This window comes from Rhinolophus sinicus, linkage group LG05 (assembly GCF_036562045.2).
Source record: "Rhinolophus sinicus isolate RSC01 linkage group LG05, ASM3656204v1, whole genome shotgun sequence".
NCBI lineage: Eukaryota > Metazoa > Chordata > Mammalia > Chiroptera > Rhinolophidae > Rhinolophus > Rhinolophus sinicus.
In genome coordinates this window covers 61,794,871-61,810,707 of record NC_133755.1, presented here as the reverse complement: position 1 = coordinate 61,810,707, position 15,837 = coordinate 61,794,871, and the positions used below count along the sequence as shown (strand labels likewise).

The 15,837-nt window shown below is 43.6% G+C and overlaps 1 pseudogene; it reads right to left on the bottom strand.

The window, feature by feature from the left end:
- Window positions 1-515, bottom strand: LOC109460715 (ATP synthase F(0) complex subunit g, mitochondrial; annotated as a pseudogene).
- Between the last annotated feature and the right edge of the window lie 15,322 nt (window positions 516-15,837).

Here is a 15,837-nt window from a genome sequence, read left to right as displayed (position 1 = left end):
CAAATACCAGTCTGATCACACATAGCCCAATAACATTCAAATGATAAACCCGAAAGAAACAGATGTTAAAGATTGGTCTTCAAACATTATAGCCAATGATGCCACGCTTGCCTATGATTTCAGCAACATAAAACCATACCTCAGGGGCCACCAAACTGTTCATCAGCGCTCCCTTAAGTGTTAGATGTTTGAAGCTACCAGTTTGAGCACAGTTGACTTTTTTTTCAAGCTCTGAATAGCTGTAGGGATCTCAGCAGGGGTTGGAGGAACCAGCTCAACCTTGGCATAGTGCCAGAATGTGGCCCATCCATGTTTCAAGGAAGTCACAGCACCATTTACCAGCCCTGGTCCCTTCTCGGCTAGGTTATGGACAAATTCAGCCATGGTTCTAGGATGGAAAGAAAGTCCCTCAAGACCCTTTTTAGAGTGTCGGTGAGATGCTTGGGTTTTCTTGTATACTTCAAACAGCACATCTCAATAGATTGAAAGGAGAAACAGATAAGAGAATCTAGTTGTCTTCAATTAAGCCAAACATTTAAAGGTATCTGCAAAAATGTAAGTCACTTCCAAATTCTTTTGTTTTGAAAAATAGTTTTCTTAATAATATGGTACTAAGAAATAGGTTTATTTTAGAAGATTTTTCTCAGTTTTAATTTCTAAAAAAAACCAAACATACATATATATATATATATATATATATATATATATATATATATATATATATAAAATATACATTTAAAAAAGCTCTTTGGAGTCTTCAATAATTTTCAAGAGTTGTAAAGGTGTTCTGAGACCAAAAAGTTTGAGACTCTGCCTTAGGGACCTACAGCCCCCTCATTGTTCAAATGAAAAATGATAATGATGCTGACATTTAAGTGCTCCGGTACATGTGGCAGGCCTTGTCATACGCACTTTACTGTGGGTGCTATTATATCTTCATGTTACTCATAAGTAAGGCACAGAGAAGTTAACTGACTTAGCCACGTACCTAGTCTCTACACTGGTAGAGCCAGGATTTGAGCCCCCATGTGTTCCAGAGGTCCTGCTACTAACCAGTTCTGCTGCCTCCTTCAATGCTTGGAAAGGGTCAGATTCCTGCTATCTGGTTACCTCACCCCTCTGCGCTTCACCAACCTCCTAGTCACTGCAAGAATCACATCCCCCAATTTGCCTTGATCTTGCTTTTCAGTTTACTTCAAATTCTACCACCCTGAGTATTTTCAAGCATGGCCTCACAATGCCTTGATTTCAAATCTTACCATATGCACCTGCCCTTAAATCACCCACTCTCCTATCCTGACCATACCTGGGCTCTAATACGAGGTGTGATCAAATAATAAAATGAGTTTAAATTTTAAAAAGTTACGTAAAAGACATAGCCATTAATCCCCCTCAAAATATACCCCCTCACTTCAAACACTTAACCCATCATTCTTGCCACTTTCTGAAGCAGTTCTAGAAGTCCTCTTTCCTGAGTGTCTTTACTTCATTTTCCATCATGACAACGCTCCATGTCACATTGCTTCTGGTACAGCAATGTATGTCAAATAAAAACATTACAGGCTGGCTGGGTGGCTCTGGCGATTGGAGCTCTGAGCTCCTAACGCCAAAGGCTGCCGGTTCAGTTCCCACGTGGGCCAGTGAGCTCTCAACCAAGGTTGCCGGTTTGACTCCCTCAAGGGATGGTGGGCAGCGTCCCCTGCAACTAAGATTGAACACAGCACCTTGAGCTGAGCTGTCCCTGAGCTCCCAGATGGCTCAGTTGGTTGGAGCGCGTCCTCTCAACCACAAGGTTGCTGGTTCGACTCCTGTAAGGGATGGTGAGCTGTGCCCCCTGCAACTAGCATCGGCAACTGGACCTGGAGCTGAGCTGTGCCCTCCACAACTAAGATTGAAAGGAAAACAACTTGACTTGGAAAAAGACCTGGAAGTACACACTGTTCCCCAATAAAGTCCTGTTCCCCTTCCCCAATAAAATCTTTTTAAAAAAAAAAAAAAAGCATTACAATGTTTTCTTATCCACCTTATTCACTGGATCTGGCACTGTGCGATTTCTGGCTCTTCCCCAAAGTCAAAATGACCATGAAAGGAAAACATTTTGAATCGATTCAGGACATCAAGGCAGCCATGACAGCACAACTAAAGACACTCACGAAGGAAGACTTCCAGAACTGCTTCAGAAAATGGCAAGAATGATGGGGTAAGTGTTTCAAAGCGAGGGGGACTATTTTGAGGGGAATTAATGGCAATGTGTCTTTTACTGTAATAATTTTTTTTAAACATTCACTTTTTTAAAAAAAAAACAACCTCATATATATTAGACTTCTGTTTATGGTAACTTCTTATTTTTCCAGTTTTCTTACTCTACCACTAAATCTATTATTTCTTTAGGACCCCAATCTCCCGATCTTTCCACTTGGCCTTCCCCCCCCCCCTCCCTTTTAACTTCCTCCTCTTCCTGACCCAATGGGTGCCCTATGGTCAACTCAAACTATTCTTATTTATAACCTTCAACTCTTTAGACCCCTTATTGTCAAGGTGACCAGCTCTGCAAACTCCCAATCCTGAATCAAATGCATGACTCAATTTCTCCCCACCTATATCTTCTTGGGGTGCAGAATACAGTGTGAAAATGTGATAAAGATGTAAAGATGGCCAGGGCTGGGAGGGCTGCTACAAATTCTAATGGTCCAACTGCAGTTGGACTTCAGTACTATTGAGCAGTCATTCTTTGATCAACACCCTCTACCATTCTTCTCAGGTTATTACAAACCTTCACCACTTGGCTTCAACTGCTTACTCATTATTTTCTTTTTTAAAGATTTTATTGGGGAAGGGGAACAGGACTTTTATTGGGGAACAGTGTGTACTTCCAGGACTTTTTTCCAAGTCAAGTTGTTGTCCTTTCAATCTTAGTTGTGGAGGGCACAGCTCAGCTCCAGGTCCAGTTGCCGTTGCTAGTTGCAGGGGGCGCAGCCCACCATCCCTTGCCGGAGTCAAACTGGCAACCTTGTGATTGAGAGGACGCGCTCCAACCAACTGAGCCATCTGGGAGGCAGCTCAGCTCAAGGTGCCGTGTTCAATCTTAGTTGCAGGGGGTGGAGCCCACCATCCCTTGGATGACTGGCAACCTTGTGGTTGAGAGCCCACTGGCCCATGTGGGAATGTTCGATTCCCCAATAGGCTGAAGGCCGGCAGCCTTCAGAGTTAGGAGCATGGAGCTCTAACCGCCTGAGCCACCGGGCTGGCCCCTCATTATCTTTTAATTCACAGAGAGTAAAATTCAAAAAGCAAGAACTTCCTCTTCCTACTATGAGGCTTCAAAGGAACCTGTACATGTGTATCTTGCCTCTGCCCTCACTCCCAAAAGAACTGAGATGTCCTTTTTCCAGTTCCCATGTCCGCTTATAATCCCACTTCAACCCATCTGCAAATATGCTGCTTCAGCCACCCCCCTAACATCTGTACTTCCAACCATCCTGCTTCTACTGGGTTTTCCCTTGGCCGAAAAACACTCCTTCAGCCCTCCACATCATCTGGTTAGTGCCCTATTGTCTCTTTCTCTTCATAGCCAAGCTTTTTGAAAGAATTGTCACTCCTTTGCCTCATTTTTATAACCTAATTAATTTGATTGCTTGGCTTTTGATGCCGTGGGCCATTCATTTCATGTTCATCTTCCTTCCCATGTTCGTGTTCTTCTATCTCCTGTTGTATTGAAAGGAGTCACTATCAACCTGGTCAGTCACCCAAGATGAAACCCAATTCTCATCCTAAACACTTACCTCCCACAGCCAACCAGTTACCAATATTTACCCATTAAACATCGATCAGATTCACCCCCTTTCTCTCCATTTCCGTGGCCACCAATCCATTCCATGTTGCTACCATCTTTCCTCGAGACTCAGCATGACTGTGACTCCTCACCACCAATCATACTCCCCATTCCGTTGTCCTTCGTACCACTCCCAGTTAGCTTTTTCCTTTTCTTGTGTGTGACTGCAAATTTCTTTTTTTAATTTTATTGGGGAATATTGGGGAGCAGTGCGTTTCTCCAGGGCCCATCAGTTCCAAGTAGTTGTCCTCCAATCTAGTTGGGGAGGGCACAGCTCAGTCACCATTTTCAATCTTTAATTGCAGGCGGTGCAGCCCACCATCCCATGCGGGAATTGAACCAGCAACCTAGTTGTTGAGAGCCTGCGTTCTAGCCAACTGAGCCAAGTGACTGCCTCTCCGGAAGCTCATTGTCTTCAATCTAGTTGTGGAGGGCACAGCTCACTGGCTCATGTGGAAATCGAACCGGGAACCCCATTGTTCAGAGCTCGTGCTCTAACCAATTGAGCCATCTGGCCGCCCCAGCTTTTTCCTGTTGATTATATTTTTAAATTATAAAACTAACACATGTTCATTGGAGAAATTTTGGAAAATACAGGAAAGCATAAAGAAAAAAATAAAAATGACTTATAACCTTACCACTCAGAGATAAATATTGTTATATTTTGATGTGTTTCCTTTCTAGATTTATTGTTCAGAATCACAAATTGAATCATATTATTCCAACTGCTTAAAATCCTTCAATGGCTCACCTTTAATGCTCCCCATCTCTTACAGACTATAACTCAAATTCCTACCAAGGTCTAAAGTCCTCGTAAGGTCTACCTCTACTTTTCTAGCTTGTCTTCTGCCACCCACCACGTGGTCAGTTTTAGATGGGTTCCCCTGGCTGCAGTGAGGTCTCTTTTCTTTCCTGCCTCTGGGTCTTTACATTTGTTTCTTTGGAGTGTCTGTACCTGATTCTTCATAACAGGTCTAGCTTAAGGTCATCTTGGAGAAGCCTTTCCTGACCACTCTACTCAATATAACGCCGTTCTTCCCACGGTTACTTTTTTTTAATCTTGTTTATATTTTCTTAATTATTCACATGAATTGGTACAACCATTCCAAAACAGGATTTCCAGAGCCATAGACTTTTGTCCATTCTTTGACATAGCAATCCCACTTCAACTCATTTAGTCTATTTAAATCATGATTCATATATGTAGAGATATTAAATACAAGGATATTTGCCACAATGTTCTTTTTAATATTTAAAATCAAAGACAATCTAAGTAAATTATGGTTTATCCAAACTCAAAGCAGCTAGAAATATATTTGTGATACATTTTCATAACAAACAAAGCAGGTTTCAAACATGCTGATTCTTTTCTAAATGATGTAAATATAGCATGATGCCATTTTTGTTTTTTAATAAAGCAAATACATAAAGACTGAATGGGTATCAGACTCTTCAGGGTTCAATATGTACAATTTATGTTATATGTTCAATTTATACATATATATTGAGAGTCTTCTGCGTCCAAAAAACACACAAGGATAAAAAAGAAAACCATGTCCCCATCCTTGAGGCATTAACATTCCAGTGACAAAGTAAATTTAATTGCCATTCTGATAAGTATTAAGAGTGTCTTGAGGGCCGGCCCGGTGGCTCAAGCGGTTAGAGCTCCATGCTCTTAACTCGAAGGCTGCCGGTTCGATTCCCACATGGGCCAGTGGGCTCTCAACCACAAGGTTGCCAGTTCAATTCCTCGAGTCCCGCAAGGGATGGTGGGCTCTGCCCCCTGCAACTAAGATTGAACATGGCACCTTGAGCTGAGCTGCCACTGAGCTCCCGGATGGCTCAGTTGGTTGGAGCGCGTCCTCTCAACCACAAGGTTGCCGGTTCGACTCCCGCAAGGGATGGTGGGCTGTGCCCCCTGCAACTAGCAATGGCAACTGGACCTGGAGCTGAGCTGCGCCCTCCACAACTAAGACTGAAAGAACAACAACTTGAAGCTGAACAGAACCTCCACAACTAAGATTGAAAGGACAACAACTTGACTTGGAGAAAAGTCCTGAAAGTGCACACTGTTCCCCAATAAAGTCCTGTTCCCCTTCCCCAATAAAATCTTTAAAAAAAAAAAGAGTGTCTTGAGAGCTTATGATGTGGATGTGAAGGGCCTCTTCCCCCTTAGTTTTGAAATTTGCTATAATGAACATGTACTAGTTTCATAGCCCTTTTGTTGAGTTTTTCCTTTGTTTTATATTTAAAGAAGGTTGGCATTGAGATAAATGGGAAGTAAAAGGTGCTATGTGGAGGGGTGGCCCAGAGTGAAGGGAAAGTTTCTGATTGTTTTTGGAATGGGAGAGAGACTCCAGTGTGTTTAGAGGCTTAAGGGAGTGTGTGTGTGTGTGCGTGTGTGTGTGTGTGTGTGTGTGTGTGTGTTCCTGTCTGAGTACAAGTGGGGCAGGGCTGAGGATAGAGGAGTGAGGAGGAGCCAGATGTAGTTAGTTTTCACCAGGAGGCAAAACACTTCATTCTCTGCTGACACTCTTCAATAGTTAGAGCAGTCTTGTCTTATGAGGGCTGACAATTAAGTTTGCGAACTCATCTTAGGAAAAGGGCTACATACCTCATTGCTGAATATCACGATGGTCACCTTTGAAGCTTCCCCTTGGGAAGCTATGCACTGACACTAGCGCCTAGTCCACCCTTCAAAGCAATTTTGGAACTCTTTTTCTGGAATGGTCATCAGAGCTGTCGTCGTATTACCCTTGATGTCCTGAATGTCATCAGGACATATTTCCTTTATCTTCAGGTAAAGAAAGAAATCACTGGGGGCCAGATCAGGTGAATAAGAAGGGTGTTCCAATACAGTTAGTTGTTTACTGGCTGAAAACTCCCTCACACACAGTGCCCCGTGAGCTGGTGCATTATTGTGATGCAAGAGCTGTGCGTTGTTGGCGAAAAGTTCAAGTCATCTAACTTTTTCACGCAGCCTTTTAAGCACTTCCAAATAGTAAACTTGGTTAACTGTCCAGTGGGTACAAATTCATAATGAGTAATCCCTCTGATATAAAAAAAAATTAGCAGGGCCAGCCTGGTGGCTCAGGCGGTTAGAGCTCCATGCTCCTAACTCCAAAGGCTACCGGTTGGATTCCCACATGGGCCAGTGGGCTCTCAACCACAAGGTTGCCAGTTCAACACCTCGAGTCCCACAAGGGATGGTGGGCTCCATCCCCTGCAACTAAGACTGAACACGGCACCTTGAGCTGAGCTGCCCCTGAGCTCCTGGATGGCTCAGTTGGTTGGAGTGCGTCCTCTCAACACAAGGTTGCCAGTTCGACTCCCGCAAGGGATGGTGGGCTGCGTCCCCTGCAACTAGCAACGGCAACTGGACCTGGAGCTGAGCTGCGCCCTCCACAACTAAGATTGAAAGGACAACAACTTGACTTGGGGAAAAAAAAGGCCTGGAAGTACACACTGTTCCCCAATAAAGTCCTGTTCCCCTTCCCCAATAAAATCTTTAAAAAAAAAAAAAAAAAAAAAAAAAAAAATATATATATATATATATATATATATATATATATATTAGGTTGGTGCAAAAGTGATAAAACAAAAAAGGTTAGCAACATCGTTTTGACTCTTGATTTGGACTGACAGAACTTTTTGGGTTGTGGAGAATTGGCTGACTTCCATTGTGCATTTTGATGCTTTGTTTCAGGTTCATATTGGTACACCCATGTTTCATCACCAGTGATAACATGGCCCAAAACATTGTCTTGCCTCTTCAAAAGGTCTTGGCAAACTTCAACTCTCCTTTGCTTTTGTTCATCGGTGAGCCCCTTCGGGACCATTTTTGTACACACCTTTCTCATGCCAAAATTTTCAGTTAAGATTTTCCTAACTGTTTCTCTAGTGACGTTTACTTGCTCTGCTGTGCTTCTCACAGTCAGCCAACGATTTTGATGTACATTTTGATGAATTTTTGCAATGTTTTCGTGAGTTCTGCTTGTTACTGGCTGCCCTGAACTTTCTTCATCAGTAACGCGTTCTGTCCCCTCAGAAAAACATTTAATCCATTTGTACACTGCCATTTTCTTCATGGCATTATCCCCATGAACTTGGACTAACATGTCCCTAATTTTACCTCCACTCTTGCAAAGTTTAACAAGAAATTGAACGTTTGTTGCTCTAATTCAAGCTCAGACATTCTCCCAACGGCACACAAGAACACGCAACAACAATAATGAATGCCACTCAGCAAGACACAGGCACACATTGACCTCAACCCAGCTGTGAGACACTGATAGACCAGGGTTATGAAACCTTACCGAGCTGTTTGTACAGTGCTGCCAATGTAAGTGCACGGTGACAAGTTCGCGATCTTAATTGTCAGACCTGGTATGTCCTTCATTTTTCTCAAAGTGGAAGGTGAGATCATGCTATTTCGTGCCTCTGTGCCTGGTAAATCCCCCCCTTTAAAAATCAGCTGTAGACCCTTGCTTTTGTGAACCATTTCCTGACCAGTTCCTTCTAGAGTGCTGGGGCCACATCTAGCAGAATCACCTCGGTGGGGGCCTGGGGCAGGAAAGATGCTTGTTAAGACTTCAGAGCCCTTGAACAGTCAGGTTTACTGGATCAGAATTTCTGAGGGGCGTAGCCCAAGGATCTGCGTTTGAAAGAACACCTGTGGGGATTCATTCTGAGGGTACAAAAAGTTGGAAAACCACCCCACGAAGTGCTCCCAATTCATTTTACAATTCTCCATTATTGCAATTAAACTATTCTCTTCCCCACCGTGCTGCCTTTAGGAGGGAGCGTCTCTTCATTTACACATTTCTAGTACAACCCTGCACTTGGCTATCACAGTAGGCTTTGGGTGCTTATTTGTGAAATGAATAATGTGTCCAAACCTGGATTCCAAGTGCCCTGATCCCCAGATTTACGATTTTCCCTATCCCATTATGTTTATTTCCATAAGCCACTTGAATTCTTCCTGAAAGCATTTCCTGCATCACCTATACCTGAAAACCATATGCCAACTTAAAATCCTCACAAACCCACAAAGAAAGTTTCTGGGAAGAATGGGATTAATGGGAGATTGGATGCTCTAAGGAAAGTCAGGAAATGAGGCCCCCTGAAAATGAAGAGAGTACAATCAACACAAAACGTATGAGCAAGACCCCGCAGCTTGTGTGGATTCTAAGTGTGTCGCCTGTCTCTGCCAAACCCAGCAAGGAGTTAAAACGTACTGTGGAAAAGAGCCCTGCAATGTAGCAATAAGGTGGGTGCTCGGAGGTAACGAGTCGTAGCAGGAGGCTTGTGTGTGGCTTGTGTGGAGAAATGATAGGATATTCCCCACACTACCCAAGGATAAAAATGCTGTGATACTATTGGCTAGTGCAGTTAATTTAGAGAGAACTAGTCCAAAAGACTGCCAGTTTATCTTAGGAGAAATGGGTATATCTCCTAAGAACAGCTAATCTCCTTTAATCAGCATCTTTACTGGGAACCTCCCATGGTCAGGGGCTACACACGCCCAGGGGTGTGACAGTGGGCACAACCTACCCTACAGTCACACACAGTATTGTTTTCACTCACTCACCCCGTTTCCAGACTGTAATTTGGTATGCTTTGTGGATTTCCCTGGCAGAACATAGGACTCTGAGCAAATGACCAGAGCTCATGATTTTGCCAGTTAGGCCTCCTGTTCTCCCACTAACAGTTTTCTAGTTTGGAGTCACTTATGACTTGGGTGAGCGTAAAACAGTTGTTAAACAAAATTCAACCGAGTACATTTTAAAGATCTTACTAGCTTTATTCAATGATTCATGAATTGGGCAGTATCCAATCTAGCAGATAGAAAGCTCTACAAAATGAAATACTTTTATAGGCACAAGGGAGAGGGAACAAGGAAGTTTTGCTAGACGAAAAAGCAGATTGGTTATTGCAAGGTCACTTTCCTTTAGGGGATGGTGGGGTGGGGGGGGGGCAGGTGTCTGTCAGACGGATGACCTAACTAGAGCTGATTAGGTGATCCTTGATTGACTGGTTTAAGATTCCATTTCTGGGGGGGCTGAAACTGTAAGTTTCGGTTTGGTGATGTAGGGCTTAGCACAAGTGACTCCATTTTGGGCCAGTTGTCTTCTTTTTAACACAGTCAATCCTGCACAGTTTGCTTTGCACTAGACAAATGGATACAAAGCTGGGCCTATTCATGAGCTCAACAGACCTCCCTGCACTGGGAAGTCCTGCCAACCATGGGTGGCCTGCCTTCACTGCTCAGTTACTGTACCACCCCAGTCCCGTTTCTAGCCTTATTAGGGTTGGGTATGTCTTTTGCTCCTCTAATGGCCCACTGAGAGGTTATTGAGAGGATTCTTGGAGCATTGAATTCCTGGTATCCTGAATTCCAAAGAGCTGGAGTCAGCAGAAATCATACAGCCCAGGGTTAATTTTAAAGGAAAAGGAAACAGGGGTAGCTTATGGTAAGTAGAAGAGAGTAGACATAATGGGAACAGACTTTGGATTGGCCACATCTGTGACTTGGAAGGCAGCGCCCACATTGTTAGTTCTCCTGAGAGCCAAAACCAGGAAACTTAGCCCCTGATAATTCCCCAAAACAGAGTTTAAAAAACTTGGCTCTGAAAAACACTCACTCAAGGGGAGATCCGGGTTTGGGGACCTAAGCCTTACATATTTCTGAGGGGCAACTGTTAGGAATAGGAAATTAGACCCAGGGCCTCAGAAGGCACTGTTTCAGGCAGTAAGGGACCCTGAAGCTTCAGTAGTTTCACAGTAAATCCACCTATGCGTTCAATGCTAGGGGATAAAAATCTCAGATGTCTGTGAACCCAAGTATCAGAGGGTCTCTCTGGATACTTAGAGGAAAGGAGGCCAGGATGAGAACAACTTCAATGTTTTACTTCCTTGATCTTATTAATAAATCATACTTCCTCTTCTTCACCCCCTGCATCCAACAATAGGTTTCAACGTTAGACTCTGAGCTACTCAAGGACAGGAATCATATTTCATTTGTCTTTGAATTCCTAGTACTTCACACATAGCATAAGCAAAATATTTGTTAAATGAATGAATGAATGATGGATATATGAATGAATGAATTAGTGAATTTTCTCAGGCACTGAGATTGAGAGCCCTTTATATCCCCATTTTCTTTCTTGACTGCCTTCAGGAGGTGGCATTGGAATAACAAAAGAGCATGTGCTCTAGAATCAGACCTGAGTCTGAATCCTGACTTTATCATATACCAGCCCTGTGACCCTGAGCGAGTTACCCAACATCTCAGCCTCAGTTTTCCTATTTGTAAAATGGAGCCCATAATACCTCCCCTAAAAGGCTATAAGAATCAACAGTATAGTCTGTAAAGTGCCCGGTATGTGGTAGGTCTCAGTAATGGTCGCATTCCTATTATTATAACTTTATGAGTAGTTCAGAGCTAGACAAACTGCAGCCCATGGGCCAAGTCTGGCCCTCATTGCCTTTTTTGTAAATAAAGTTTTTTTGGAACACAGCCATATGTATTTGTTACATGTGGCTGTTTTCATGCTACAATGGCAGGGTTGAATAGTTGTGACAGAGACTGTGGAGTAAGCAAAGCCTAAAATATTTACCATCTGGCCGTTTACAGAAACTTTGTCAACCTCTGGCCTTCATCACTTTATTCTCTGCTTGTAGTGACTCCTAACCAGTCCCTTAGCCTCTGGTCTTCCTCCCATTCGGTTGTCTCTCTGCCCTGCAGCTAGTTGTTTTTCTAAAATATGAGGTGTGACAACTTCATGAACTTGTTGCAAGGATGTTGCTAACCTTTTTTGATATCACAGCTATTATTCATTATTAATTTGTACCAACAGGACAAACAGTTAGCTAAGTTTACTATTTGGAAGTACTGAAACGGCTGTGTGAGAAAGTTAGACAAAAATGACCTAAACTTTTTGCCAACAATTCATGGCTCTAGCATCACGACAATGCACCAGCTCACGGGGCACTGTGTGTGAGGGAGTTTTTAGCCAGTAAACAAATAACTGTATTGGAACACCCTCCCTACTCACCTGACCTGGCCCCCCAATGACTTCTTTCTTTACCCAAAGATAAAGGAAATAATGAAAGGAAGACATTTTGATGACATTCAGGACATCAAGGGTAATACGATGACAGCTCTGATGACCATTCCAGAAAAAGAGTTCCAAAACTGCTTTGAAGGGTGGACTAGGCGCTGGCATCAGTGCATAGCTCCAAGGGGAGTACTTCGAGGGTGACCGTCATGATATTCAGCAATGGGGTATGTAGCACTTTTTCTAGGATGAGTTCACCAACTCAATTGTCCGACCTTGTATATAACCCATTAGTGTTTTACTCAAAAAAACCTTTGTTGTCTGCTTATTTTCTGCAACTCTTCAATATATTTTCAAGATTTGTCACCACCCGGCCCCAATCTTCCCCTGCGGCCTCGCCTCTTTTCACACTCTCTCACCTTGTGTCCTGCACTCTAGCTACATCAGATCACAGAGCAGGTGAGTGGTTTGTACAGCTCTGTAACTCTGCACCCTATCCCCTCTCTAGAATGTCCTTTTCTGTTCTCTGCTGTTCCAATCGGCTTCACCTCCCCAAGGTTCTCTGGGAAGCCGGTCCTGACCCTCTTGCTCTATACCCTTGTATGAATCAGGATAAGGTAAGTTATACTGCAATAACAACCTCAAAAATCTCAGTGACTTACAGCTACAAATAAATTAGACAAAGAACAACATATGTACAAGTGCCCCACTCCTGGAGTGCTTGCTCAAAAAGTATCTACGATGTGTTTCTTCCACCCCAAAATAGGAAAAACAAAAAAAAAACAAAGACAGCCTAACCTTTTCTTTGTAACATGCTCACAGTAACTAATTACCTTATTAACTGATAACTTGTAATTTTGCTAAAAACAAATGCTGTCGTAGAGGTGTTACCAGTCCACAGTCTATGTGCCTGACACTTTGAAAGGCCAAAAGAAAATTCAGGAGTTTGGAGTAAGGAAAGGTTTATTGATCAAAAGGCGGCAACTGAAGATGCGAGTCTTCAAATCCATCTTAAGACAGTCGAGTTCAGGCTTCTTTTAGGTCAGGGGAAGGGGAAATGGGAGGGGCTGGTTTGTGAACCTCAAGCCGCCAACAGAATTTCTCTGATTAGCATGTCTATATTCAAGACAAAGCAGGAGCTATTTGCCTGGAGGCCATGGGAACAACTCAGGCTTGAACAAAATGGAGTCAGAGAGACTGAGCATTTCACTCTGTTACAGTGATAGTGGTTGATAAATAATTATGAAAGGAGAATTTCACTTAAGGAAAAAAGAATGGAAAGTCTGAGGCGATGAACTGTAACTGAAGAATTACTGAAGAGTAGGGGCGCAAAAAACAAATGTTCTCCTAAGTTCTTCTGACCGGGCTAATAATCAAATTAACATGAGACAGATTAACAGGGAATGTCCAAAATGTATTACAAACATACATGTGGGGATGCCAGAAGAATATGAGACCCGAAGCCACATTGGGTAGTTGAGGTTTATATGCCATTTTGGACAAAGGAGAAGGGGGCCAGGCGTCTGGAATTTCAAAGGGAAAGCAGGCAATTCACAGGTAGATGAGAAAGCAAACACAGGGTAACAAATTCTTGCTGGGCCACGGAGAAACAATGGAACACAGAGGGAAGTCTAACAAATAGGCTTTGCTAATTTGTCTTTATCTGCCACATTTAGTTTATATTATGATGCTAAGGTGATGATCCCTTCCTTTAAGCAGGTTTTTCTATCCAAATTCCTTTAGGTAGGGAAGGGGGAGGGTCAAAGGTTTTTTTCTGAGTCTTTTGTTTCTTAATAACTAGCTTAAAACCAATACTCCAAAAGCCATCTTTTGGGGTGGCAAACCTTTGATCCCCCTCAGAATCATGCTTAGGACTGCTTTTGGCACTCAAGAAACACTGGCTCTTACACTTGAAACTAATATGAAATAATATTGACTATCAACTGTTATTGAAAAAAAAATTGATTAAAAAAAAACGCTGGCTCACAGCTGGGCCCACTGCTACTTTTTCTAACTAATTCTTGAGCCAGTCCTTCCGGAGGCGGGGCTGGGCGGTGGGGGTTTGGGGCAGGAGTTGGGGGTGTGGGAGCAGCCTCAGGCCTGGTAGTGCTGTTGGGTGAGGAGGGAAGGAGGATCCAGCTTCTGTCTGAACCAGAGTGGTGCTTTCTTTAGTGACCTTCTCCCACGGGGCATAAAACCCCATTTCACGTGGCGTTTCTCTAGCACTGTCTCCTGTCTCCATTCTGAATACACTTCCTCTATCCTGTGCATCTCATCCCAGAGATGTCTAGTCCTTATCCTGACTCGTAATATTTAGTCCTTAAGATTGACGTTTTCCAGAGTCTGTGAGACATGCCCTTAGCTTTCCCCTGGATGCTGTGGACTCCAAGAAGATTCAATTGACTTGAACCCCGGAAGGAATTTATCTGCTGAGATAAGACTCCCCATGGTCAACCAAGGGCCCAAATTTTATGAATAATAAGAGTCCAGTGGCCATTTGCTGATGGGGGGTCCTCAGATACTCTGTCAGGAAGACCTCAGACTGAACTAGGCCTCCCGCACTACTCTCTGTTTGTTTACGTCCTCTGAGCCAACCACTGCAGGGAAACGCTGGTTTGGTCTTTCTACCAATGGACTGAGACCTGCCCATCCAATCAAAACTTCACAAACTGTATCCTTGTTTGCATCTATATAGACTAATCAGATCTGCACAAGTTGAATACCTCATTTACATAAAATGGGACCTAATTGGGAAGTTGGGTGGGCACTTTCCATATAAAAGGCTGCCTCCACATTGTCTCAGCAAGAATACAATTTAGGTTGCTACCTGAGTTTGTGTCTCCCAGGCTGCAGCTCCTTTTGTTCAAGTAAATGCCTTTTATTCTTTATTACAATCTAAAATTAATGTTGGTTTACAATGCTGTCCTGTTGTCTCCCTTAGCATCCTTTATGCAGCCCATCGGCCCACCTTCATTCCAGAACACACGGTGTGAACAGACCCAGCTCCGTTACCACTGTGCTGACCCATGAGCTGTGTTGCTGTTTCCCACACCTTTGCTTTATATGCTGGCCCCAGGAGTCTATAGCACAGAGACACCCACGGAGCCCACATCTTGTTTCTGAAATCATTGCTTGCCCTGCCCGTGATCCCCATCCTTGGGCTTGGCCTTTTGTCTGGGGTCCTGCTGTCTGCCTTGCTGAGACAGGTGAGTATGATTGTTAGGAAGATAGGTAGGTCCCTGGTAAGATAAAGAAAAGACAGCCATATCCTAAAACTTCAGGTTTTGAAATCATTCCTTTGCTCCAGGACATAATGTAACAAGGCCTTGAGGTTAATCATAAAATTCCTTTTGGCCTGACAAATGGAGCAGATCTGATAGATAAGAGTGGGTTACTTTGCTAATTCCTTTAGGATGGGCAAGCAGAACCAACCTGGTAGACGAATTTCATTAGAAGGCGCCAGTTCCCTTCTTCAAACCCCTTCTCCAAACCTCTCCCCTTCCCCAAACAGACAAAGGGAAGGTATAAAGGTAAGAGCTTTTGCTTCAGTCACAGGCACCCCCATTTGGGATCCCCTCCCGCTCAGGAGCTGCAACCTTTTCTCCTGCCTCTAATAAACTATCCTATTTTTAAAACTTTTTGCCTCTCCCTGGTCCGTGTTTCCATTCTCGGCTTCACGAGACACGATCCCGGCCCTCACCCAGAAACTGCCGCAGATCCAACATCACCTACATCATTGCTCCCTTCCTCGCCCGCCCTGTGAGTTGGATCTTTGACTCTGAGCACCACCCATATCACTGGAGCCTGCCCTTGTTCTCCCAGCCACTGCCCTGTCAGAACCCAGGGGGAAACCAGGCTTGGATATTTATCCTGGCACCACCCCTGCACTCATGTCCAGATCTGTTCCAGTCTTACTTCATGAGCAGCCTCTCTCTACTTGATGGA